At 34.0% G+C, this 12,030-nt stretch overlaps 1 pseudogene across 1 annotated transcript; it reads left to right on the top strand.

Moving 5' to 3' along the window:
• Nucleotides 1–1,456: 1,456 nt before the first annotated feature.
• Nucleotides 1,457–11,537, top strand: LOC143629352 (ABC transporter A family member 7-like; annotated as a pseudogene). Its single transcript, XR_013152937.1, has 16 exons — nt 1,457–1,521; nt 1,596–1,740; nt 1,864–1,983; nt 2,174–2,298; nt 2,519–2,677; nt 2,771–2,933; nt 3,019–3,144; nt 3,250–3,333; nt 4,167–4,538; nt 5,242–5,438; nt 7,396–7,505; nt 7,613–7,697; nt 9,837–9,965; nt 10,057–10,162; nt 10,789–10,877; nt 11,136–11,537. The product of XR_013152937.1 is annotated as an ABC transporter A family member 7-like (transcript).
• The last annotated feature ends 493 nt before the right edge of the window (nt 11,538–12,030 follow it).

Consider the following 12,030-nt stretch of genomic DNA (forward strand, 5'->3'; position numbering starts at 1 on the left):
ATTCGCATACACTCACCGTGTTTTGTTTTTGTTCCAGTACCGTAACGAAAAGCGACCGAATGCTGATTTTGTTTTTTTTAATTCAGGTACCGAAAATACATGACGAAAACCGGTTGAATTTGCATAGGTTAACCGCCTCAACGTCCGAGATCGATAACGGTTGGGTTATACAAATGATGAGTTTTTACTAACCAACGTTACGCCATTGGTCCACCCTAATTTTTATAATTTTTTTGTTTTATTTTTTGTCTTAAATCTGGTATAATAACACACGTAACCGAAACCGACCGAATTCGCTTCGACTTACCGCGTCAACGTAGGGGTTTTACTATCGTTTGGATTTTATCGACATGCGCCGACAAGAACACTAGTTGATTCCTATAATCCAATTATTAATGGAACATCTCACAATTGAAATAAACTTATTTTTGTCAATCACCTGCCTACCATATGGTATGCAGTATCCTTATAACGTTAGCCAAAAACCGCGCATGATAGGGTATATTTGTCAATTAGGCAGAACGTTAGTTAAATAATAAATAAATTAATAATCCCACAAGGACAATTCCGTCATTTCAAGCATCTACCTGTAGAAGCAAACTCAATTCGGTTTCCTCCACTCTCTCCCTCTGAAATCTCTCCCCATAACATGGCAAGGGTTTAACATATCAGGTTCACCTGCAATTCGTTTTTTAGGTTTTCATGTTGATGTTCTGTTAAAATAAGATATATAACTGCTTCTTTGATGTTAATTTACGGCTCATATTATTCCCAATTGTTCTCTGTTTGTTACTCCAAGCGGTAATCAACAACGAGCTAGATAAGCCTGAAAACAACTGTGGATGCACTTGTATCCATCAGGACGGCCACGCTCAGTGCGAGCGAGTCTGCAGTACTCCGATTTGGACCACCTGCTCTGTTCCCAATCCACCAGAATGGCCTCCGCTTTTGCAGGTACCTGCTCCTCAGTTTCGTCTTCAGCTTGGTGAATCGTGTAGAGATACTAATGCTTCTTGTCCTGTTACTGTGCTGATGACCGGGACTAATCAGTCTTTTGGAGAAAGTATGCTTGCTTAACCTAATTTGTAATCCCCACTCATGTGAGGGCATTCCGAATTTGGAACCCTAAAAAAAATACTCTTTTTGTTTCCGGAACTCATATTTTGTGCACCGAGCTTTCGATTTTTCACTGACTGAAGTCGATGCTGTTCTAGAGTTGAAAGTTTTTTTATTATGTTTTCAAATTTGAAAAGACACAATCACCCTCTCACATAAATGGCAAATGACATCACTTTTATAGTTAAAACCTAATTGGGATTAACAGTGGTGACTAAACGTACAACACTATCAAAAGTGTTTGGACTAAGTTTGCGATTTTTAAAATATGGGAACCAAAATTTGCAATATGGTCAAATCCATATAATTTTATGTTTTCTATGATATTCTGCAGGTTTGGCTAGGAATATGTTCCCAAGTTCATCTAATTTTAACTCATCTAATGGCCTGTCTGGTGTTGTATTGGTTAGTTCTTCGGATTTATGTGATAAAGTTGCATTGGCTTTGTTTTTCTGATATCATCTTTAAAATATCATCAGGGTTCAGCTTCAGAGACTGATATATCAAACTTTCTCGACTCTGCTTTCTTCTCTAGTTTTCCTATATACTATGTTCAATCTCAGTGTGGAGCTAACTCAACGTTCTCTATATCGGTCCCAATAGCATCATTGGATTTCGATAAAGGTATGGTTTTTTGTTTTAAGTGCCTAGAATTTATAGTAAACATGATGAAGAATAATGAAAGCAATCTTATGGTTAAGATGTTCATGGAAAGGTAATCTTGTATGTTTTGTATTTTTATTGTAGAGTTAAGATGCGTTCAAGGTCAGCATTTATGGCGCAACAGCTCGTCTGATATTAACAGTGAACTATATGCGGGATACAGTAAGGGAAACCCCGAGGAAAAAATCAATGAGATATTAGCAGGTTTGACAGTTCAAACATAATTTGAATGCAATTATAAATTATGTGATCTAAGTTTTGATGCTAATATTTATATCATTTAAGCTTCGATTTTAACCTTTTGTTTTTGAGATTTTCAAGGTAAATGATCAAATATTCTAATGCTTGATTATAGTTCTTAATATTTAAACTTTGATTTTTATCTTTTCCACAGGCTATGATTTCTTGAATTCAAATATGCATAATTATAATGTGACAGTATGGTACAACTCTACTTACAAGAATTATATAGGAAATGGTCCTCTTGGAATTGTCTGAGTTCCTCGCTCAATAAACTTGGTACACATTCTAAACTTGTAGCATGCAAAAACCTGTTCTACAAACTAAAAAAGTTAACCTTTTTATTGAATGTGAACATATTACTTGTTTCTTTTTTAATCAGATGACTTTCAAGTTGTGGAATTTTCTTGTTGGCTATCTCAAATTGGAGTTAACTGATTATCCTTTAAAAAAAAAACGATAATGCAAATTCTAAGTTTTAGAACATGTATGCATGCAGGTGTCAAATGCTTTCCTACAGCTACTGATGGGGCCTTCCACACAAATGCTGTTTGATTTTGTAAAAGAGATGCCTAAACCTGAAACTGAAATTAGGCTTGATTTCTCTTCTCTTCTTGGACCATTATTCTTTACATGGGTCATCTTACAACTATTCCCTGTTAGTAATATACCAAAGATGCAAAATTATCTCAAACTGAAGTGTTTACAAGAAGTTATTTGAAGTAGCTTTTAATTAGCTTTTTTCATGCAGATTGTACTAACAGGTTTGGTATATGAGAAGCAACAAAATTTAAGGATTATGATGAAAATGCATGGACTTGGGGATGGTCCTTATTGGATAATTTCATATGCATACTTTCTTGCCATATCTTTGGTTTACATGTTCTGTTTTGTGGTATTTGGCTCAGCTGTAGGTACAAATTAGAAAACAACTGAATCAGCTTCTACCCTTTTTTAACTTTATAAATCGTTTAACTAACGTCATTCACATCGTCGCAGGGTTAAAATTCTTCACATTGAATGATTACAGCATCCAGTTTGTATTTTATTTCATTTACATAAATTTACAAATTTCATTGGCATTTCTAGTGGCTTCTGTGTTTTCTAATGTGAAGACTGCTGCAGGTTCGTTGCCTTATTTTTTAAAATTATTTGGATTAATTTAGTATATCTTGTAATAGTAGCACTGCTACATTTTGGTTATGACTTGTATGAATATGTTTATGGCAGTTGTTGGGTACATTACTGTTTTTGCAACTGGTCTTTTGGGAGGTTTCTTTTTTGCATTCTTCCTTCAAGATAAATCATTTTCAAGTAAGCAAAGATGCTAATATTAGTCTTTATCAGATCATTTTGCACAATCGTTTGTAAAGCATATATAGTGATTATTGATATTGAGTTGTTTAGAGCTATATGATGTTTTGGTGGCAAGGTGCCCCAGATCGATTTATCAAGAATAAACAGAAAAAACGCAGAACACAATTGATCAACTGATCGACCCGTTTGTTCTATATAAACCAGAAAAATAATACACCATCACATAGACTTTGACTCTATTTATAATAAAACCAAACTTGGAGAATATGAAACCTACATTGACTCAAATAGGAAACTAAATAAAGATCAGTATGTAAATCCTAAAATAGGACTCCTGAAATAATCTCCATAAATAAACAAACCTAAAATATACTAATAATAAAAACACCAACTCTAAATGATTTCTTAACCCAAATCAGAATCTATTCGAGATTCTTACATGTTTCACAGATTCATATGTGAACCCAAACGAGTAAGTTTAACAGGGTGGGGTGAGTAATTGGTCAATGTTTAGTACTCGACACGTTGGGTTAACCAGTGACCACTTGATCTGTGAAAACAATGTGCTTATGTTTTATAGATAGTTACATTATTTATGACTACGAAAACAATATTGTTACATTAATATCTAGTTGCATAAAATGACTCAGGAGGTTGTATGCATTAAAAGCTTGACATTGAGTGCCTTTCACTCTTTTTTTATCTCACTAGATCAATTGCCATTTACATAAAGAAAAAACATTATCTTGGTCTGTTTGAGATAAAAGACAATTCAAACATAATATTTCTGTTTAAATGTTTTTCTTAATGTACATATATTTTTTTTGTAGGAGTTTGGATTGTTGTGATGGAGTTATATCCAGGATTTTCTGTATATGCTGGATTATATGAATTTTCACAGTATGCTTTTACTGGGAATTATATGGGGATTGATGGAATGCGTTGGAAAGATATAAGTGACAGCAATAATGAGATGCGTCATGTGCTAATAATCATGCTTGTGGAATGGTTGTTGGTTTTTTTTATTTCATATTATAATGATCAGGTTGTATCATCAGGAAGCGGGCTCCGAAAAAGTTCACTTTTTTTCTTGGAGAAGTTAAAAAAGAAGCGTTTGACATCGTTCAGGAAACCTAGTTTACAAAGGCAGGGTTCAAAAGTATATGTGCAACTGGAGAAACCTGATGTTGTCCAAGAGGCAAGTATTATAAATTTGTTAGTTTAGAATTTCTTAATATAGTGTTTCCAGTAACAAAATCATAGGTGGTATTTTTGGCTCATTTAGTTATGAATGGGTCGATTGGGATTGTGCTATATCTCATATGGTCAACCAAAGTCTGCTTTTAACGCATATGCTAAAACCTTCTATATCATTATATTCAGAAATTTAAATGTTTATTGGAACAATCAAATATTTGTAATCAACTCATTAAGTATCTATAAAAATGTATGAAGTGTTTATTATAAGCGTGTTGGTTCAACCTGTGTTAGAAAATGACTTGTTTCATTCAGTTATGCATAGCGAGATACAGTAAGTTGCCATTAACCTCTCTTAAGGTGAGCTAATGTATATGTTTTATATTAAAATCACGGTGAAAACTGTGTTTTTTGTTCTTTTTCTTTGAAAATAGGCACGGTCTTTCATTATTAAATTGGATAACTGCTCAAACAAAATAGTTTTTATAGTTCTATTAATACTATTGCTCATTTAAGTTTCTATAGTTTTATTAAAACCTTTAGCTGTTTAAAGTTCTATAGAAAAGATGGACATAAAATTGATGACGGGAAGATCTGTTTGGGCATTATTATCCTACCCACCGACCCCCCCCCCCCCTTCTAGTCAAGTTTTTATATTCTTTAATCTTATTGATTATCAGTTCTTATCGTTCATGTCCTTACAGAGAGAGAAGGTGGAGCAGTTGCTTGTTGAACATGACACGGGCCATGCAATCTTGTGTGATAACCTGAAAAAGGTGTATCCGGGACGGGATGGAAACCCTGAGAAAATGGCAGTTAGAGGGTTGTCACTTGCAATATCTCAAGGAGAGTGCTTTGGCATGCTTGGTCCAAATGGTGCTGGCAAAACTTCCTTCATTAATATGGTCAGTATAAAGCTGCCTTAACTTACAACTTCTTTTACTTTATTCAAATTCTCACCTTTTTGTCTCATTTGTTTCTGTAACATTCGACTACATATTGTAATGGTGTACTTGCCTGTACAAACTTGGTCAGATTTGGTTGTATCGCCATATTTTTGTGTTCTTTGTTTATATATAGTTGCTGAGTCATTTAAGATTACAAACATGTATCTGTGATGAATATCATTATGGACAAATACCATAAAGAAACACATACTTTCTGTTTTTCCTTACAAAAGTCTCAACAATTTTCTACATATTAAGGTCCCTCTGCATTAGGGAGCAAACGAGCCGAGACAAGGCCGAACTTAGCTCGTTTTGACTTAGATCTCGAGCTCGGCTCGTTTCAAGCATTTTTCTAAGGCTCGAGCTCGGCTCGGACTAGTAATTATATATAACATAACATATGCTATTTAATTATATATAATGGGTATTATATTACATGTATATATTTTTTGTTTCAAGCATTTTGTTTTTTTTACTTTTTTTATTTTTCGTTTATTTTGGTATTGTAAGTTTTGTAATTATTTTTTATTGTTTTTGAGGGATTTTTTTTCCTTACAAAAATGATGTGATGTAGATGATCGTGGGTGCACCATAAGAGATGGAGGGAGATAGTTAGAATTGTAAAACCCGTATATTGTATATATTATTATTGTATTGTACATATTACAAGGATATATATAGAACTCAATGTTACACTATAATCCCTCTAATATAATATATAATAAACTATGTCTAATATTTTCCCCCAAGCTAAGGCCGGGGAGCCATCCTTAGCTTGGACCGTAAGGATAGGAATCGCGGAGAGGGTAGAGGCTTTGTAAAACAATCTGCAATCTGATCCTCTGTAGAGATGAACTGCACCAAGAGTTTCCCTTGAGCTACCAGTTCTCGAATAAAGTGAAAATCCACTTCAATATACTCTGTACGTGCATGGAAGACAGGATTTGCTACTAAATATGTTGCACCAAGATTATTGCACCACAGTGTTAGGGGTGATCTCACTGGGACACGTAGTTCATGCAAGTGTGCTTGTAACCACGTTAGTTCAAGAACCGTATCAGCAAGAGCTTTATACTCAGATTCTGTGGATGAGCGAGAGACAGTCCTTTGTTTATGCGCAGCCCAAGATACCAAATTCGACCCAAGATATACATGTCCCCGGTGAATTGACGGTCATCTAGACATCCAGCCCAATCAGCATCAGCAAGGCACTTAAAGGCACTTAGAGTGTTGTAATTGGCATCTGTGTAAGCATGAAGAATAGAGGACGACTTATGTTTGATGAGAAGGCCATGTGAGGCGGTACCCTTCAGGTAGATCAAGATGCGTTTAACAGCGGACCATTGATTTTCTGTTCGCGAGTGCATGAATTGGCAAACCTTGTTAACCGCATAAGTGATGTCGGGACGAGAAAGTGTCACATCACCAACAATCTGTCTATATTTTGCCAGGTCCCCACAAGGAGGGCTGTCACCCAAGGCCAAGTTGGCAGTTGTTGTAATAGGTGAGTCAACCGGTTCAGCATGTGATAAGTTTCCTTGCAATAATTCCAGAATGTATTTCTGTTGTGACATGATTATATCCGAGCCTTGTTGTATAATCTCAATTCCCAAAAAATAGGAGAGTCGGCCCATTTCCTGTACCGCCAAAGACCTACCAAGATAGTGAACTATGTGATCAATTGCCTGTGGGTTGTTACGTGTCAAATTTAACCCCCTTAAGAAAAACAAAAATAAAAATAAAAATAAAAACAAAAACAAAAACAAAACAACAGGATGCACCAATTCCAAGTTGATTGAAGTTTTTTTCACCTGTTTGTTCAAATTTAACATGTAGACTGACTCATTCCTAACTAAAACTATTTGCCCTATCATTTTTTCTAAACCAAATTGATTTGTTTCAATGTTGTTAACAGATGATCGGGCTCGTTAAACCAAGTTCTGGTACAGCATATGTTGAGGGTCTGGATATAACAACCAACATGGACCAGATATTTGCCAACATGGGTGTATGTCCTCAGCATGAGTAAGTATCAAGTTTCCTTTAAAAGTTGTTAACATTTACTATGTAATTATGTATGTTGGTTAGAACAGTTAATTTATCAGTTAATCACCGATATTTGGCATATCTAGTTTGCTATGGGAAACACTAACTGGTAGAGAGCATCTTCTCTTTTATGGAAGACTTAAGAACCTCAAAGGTTCAACCTTGACACAAGTAAGTTGACTTTCACTTTCTCATGTATAAATATGGCTGGGTAACGGGTCAAAACGGGTTTGGGTTGAAATGAGTCAGAAGAGGTTTGGATTGAATTATTGAAATGGGTCATCTTTTACTTCAGTTCGGTCAGGTTGACACTTAAAACACATTCTTGTCCTTTTTTAACTTTTATTGTGCTAGACGGGTGCCCGAGCGATGCAGCGGGTGTTTGAACACATACCCGGGTAATCACGTATGGTGTTCATTGTTCAGTTTGAAACCTTAAACTGTCTTGACCGGCCGTTGGTTAGGATTCACGGTTGGTTTTTTTTTAACTTTCGGTTTCAATTTTTAACGGTTCAATTTCGATTTTTGTTAACAAAAATTACACTAACGGTTTGGCTCACAGGTTTAACTTTAAATCATTCAAAACCAGAGCGTGAAACCCATACGTAACATATTTTTTTTTAATTGAAAAAAACTAAAACAATATCATACTCAAATTAAAGAGAATAAAATGCTCGTTTTTATAGTGCAACTTTTTTAAAAATATATTAACATATGAAAAAGTTATGGCCGCTTAAAAATCATGGTGGAAAGTTGGTTTAAAGTTATAATAAAAAAATAACATATAGTTAAAGATGAGGGGGCAAACTTGCAACTATTTTGTAATTAACAAAAGTTATTGGTGAAAAATTGTAAATATATTAAGGAAAATTGGATTTTAATAATCCCAACTTTCTGTGTTATTGGCCGATAATAATCCAAACTTAATTTATTCCCACCAGTGGTCCCAAATTTAAAAAAGTTGGCTCTCAATGGTCCTCCGTTAAAAAAAACCTAACGGCGTTAAGTTTTTTCCGAATTTCCAACTCATTTTTTAGGGCTTTTGATCAGAAGTAGGATACGAGTCGATTAACGTAAAACTTAGCTCTAAATGATGCTTCAAATGGCTTGATTAGTGCTTCAAATCGGGTGTTTTAACTTCAAATTAACAAAAATTAAGTTGTTCGGAGTATCGTTTCGAGCTAAATTTTACACCGTTAGGTTTTTTTTAACGGAGGACCATTGAGAGCCAACTTTTTTAAATTTGGGACCACTGGTGGGAATAAATTAAGTTTGGATTATTATCGGCCAATAACACAGAAAGTTGGGATTATTAAAATCCAATTTTCCATATATTAAATGAACATTATATTTTTTTTACTTGAAAGACTATAGTACCCTTTTTCAACATGCATTGTAGTTGTACGTTGTGTTAAATATTTTGTAAATTACTTAAAAATAAAGTGTCTTAATTTGTCCATCACTCCTGTATTATATATAGTATAAAGATATACTTATTAATCATAATAAGAAAAGCTATTTTTTTTATTAAAACGATTTTGGAGGGTTTATACAACATACATTAACAAAAGACTTCTGGTAACTTTCAATCTTCTTGGCCCGTTCCACTTTAGCTAAAAATTTTTATTTGACCCATTTGAGGTAAAAACGCACCTCATGGGTCGCTTTCGGACTCAAACAGAACAAAAAGCTTCAAATTTGGCTGTTGAAAACTTCGGTTTCGGTATTTTCATTTTCAATCGCATCATTTGGCTTAAATTTTTTGGGCCGGAAAAAAATGTCCAAACTAATGAATTTGGGCCTAATCTTTTTGTTAATTAATAAATAAATGATTATTATACATTTGTGCTGTAAAAATTTTGTTACACTATTTATTAAATTCCTACAAGTGACTTAAAACTTCAAAATTATAAATGAAAATCCATAAATTTGGTTCCGTTCGTTTTTCCGGTTTTAATAACGAGCTAAACCAAAACTGAACTGAAAGTTCGTTTTTTATGAAAACATAAAACCAAACCGTCGGTTTTTGTTAGGGTTCGGTTATTGTGGTTTGGTTTTTAGGTTTCTCTAGTTACAAATTGGTTTTTTCGGTCTTTAGTTACTCACAAAACCGAAACCGAACCGAATCGAAAGTTCAGTTTCTAATGAAAACATAAAACAAAAGCGTCGGCTTTTGTCTGGGTTCGTTTTTCTCGGTTTCATGCACCGGTGAACCATTCAGAAGTAAACGGGCCCGCATTTATCTACCAGTATTATTATTGGTGTTTTAGTGCTTTTCAAATTTACTCACTTTTAAAATGGTTTTATTAGGCGGTTGAAGAATCTCTTAAAAGTGTAAATCTCTTTAACGGCGGGGTTGCTGATAAGCAAGCCGGGAAGTACAGTGGTGGCATGAAACGTCGGCTTAGTGTAGCCATTTCATTGATTGGTGATCCTAAGGTATGTTTAGTGGTCCATGTATTGTGTTTACTATTTGACTTCTCTTTCACATGCCTTGCTAATATTGATATTCAACAACTTAATTGTGTAGGTTGTGTACATGGATGAACCAAGTATCGGATTAGACCCGGCTTCTAGAAACAATCTATGGAATGTGGTTAAACGGGCTAAACAAAATCGTGCAATTATTCTCACTAGTAATTCTCTTAACCGATTTTTCTTTACTTGGTGAAGCATTTGTAGGCGATAGTTATGATGAAGGGTCGATTTCGGCTATGCTTTATCTCAATGAGTTAAAAACACAATAGCTGAAAGGGGAAAGAGTCAAAACAGTTTGAAAGACTTTAAATTCTGTTCAATGACAGATATTATTATCAATGTTTTCAGAATTGGACCGAACAGTGAACCAGCCACCTTACTGGTTCACTGGTCAGACCGGTTCATCATCGGGAAACAATATGAAATTAAGACAGCATTTATGTATCTAATACAAAACAAACTATGAATTTACTTCATCTTTTGATGTGAATTTGTAGTTTTAATAATATATTGAGATTAAAATAAATAAAGTATGGAGTCCTGAGTAATAAATGAATCATAAAAAAGTTTTTGTAGAAAAAAATTGAAAAACCAGTCTGAGCACCGCTTTGGTTCAAACAGTTCACCAGTCCGAACGGTAACCGGTTTGTTCAAATGGGGAATGGTTCAATAGTCTTAACCGGAAACCATGAGCATTATGCTTTTTTAAAAAAGGAAACATGTTTTTAAAATTGTTTTCTTACTTTAAAATGAATATTATTAATTGGCTAATGTAATGTTTCAGCACATTCTATGGAGGAAGCAGAGCATTTATGTGATAGGTTAGGAATTTTTGTGGATGGAAGCTTGCAGTGTGTTGGAAATCCTAAAGAGGTATTAAATAAATAATATATATTTATTATGTCATTTAATATTCTTTATAAAAACTAAATGTACATATAACATTAGACTTTTCTCTTGTGATGAAATCAAATTCCACATGGTGAAATATGAGTTAAAAACAATGCTACTAGAAGTGACCCATTTACATGCAAACATGTCAATCTGGGTTACTTTTTTTATCTTTAACGGGCCAAATAACAGTTCATACACATCTTACCATCTTGTTATTTTCTTTTGGAATGATGATAGTTGAAGGGTAGATACGGAGGTTCATACGTATTCACAATGACAACATCCTCAACTCACGAGGCGGATGTAGAAAACCTAGTAAAGGGTCTCTCCCCAAACGCGAATAAAATATACCAAATATCCGGGACACAGAAATTTGAGTTGCAAAAGCAAGCCATCAAAATAGCAGACGTTTTTCGGGCAGTTGAAAATGCTAAAAGTAGGTTCCAAGTTCAGGCGTGGGGGCTTGCAGACACAACTTTAGAGGATGTTTTCATCAAAGTGGCTCGAGAGGCTCAACCGTTCGATGTTCTCTCATGATAGCAAGTGTAAATTTTGAGGTTGTATAGATTTGAATCATTAATTCACTTCACAAAATCAGCCATATGTGGTTTACTTTTATAGTATTGAATCTCACAAACATACATGTTTTTGTTTTACTTATTTATTTGTGTATATACTATACTATGTAATCTTTGTTTTGATATAAAAATCTTAAAAATCTTTTTAACACAAATACAAGACAATAATAAAGCTAATATATGTACAATTTAGCAATCAAGTTAATAAACAATTTTAACACAAGGTAGTCCTAAAGTTGATTTATAATATACACAGGTAGGGGTGACAATGTGACTATGGGTTGAATGGATTGTATTAAAATATATATAATGGGTCAGAATGGGTCAAGCTAAAAAAAGAAAATGATTGAAACGGGTCAAAACGGGTTAACATCTTAGGTTTTTTTTTTGGATCGAGAAAAACGGAGGAAACTTTTTTAGTTTTTTTACCTTTTTAGTTTTAGATTTATATTTCGAGTTATGATTTTTTAATTATTTTTTTTTTGAATTTTTTAACGAGGGGTTTCTTAAATCTCAACCCATTTTGACCCATTTCAAAAACCCCTCATTAAAAT

The sequence above is a fragment of the Bidens hawaiensis genome, unplaced genomic scaffold, assembly GCF_021521415.1.
Source record: "Bidens hawaiensis isolate Kalapana, Puna unplaced genomic scaffold, B.hawaiensis_p1.1 tig00005189_1, whole genome shotgun sequence".
Lineage (NCBI taxonomy): Eukaryota > Viridiplantae > Streptophyta > Magnoliopsida > Asterales > Asteraceae > Bidens > Bidens hawaiensis.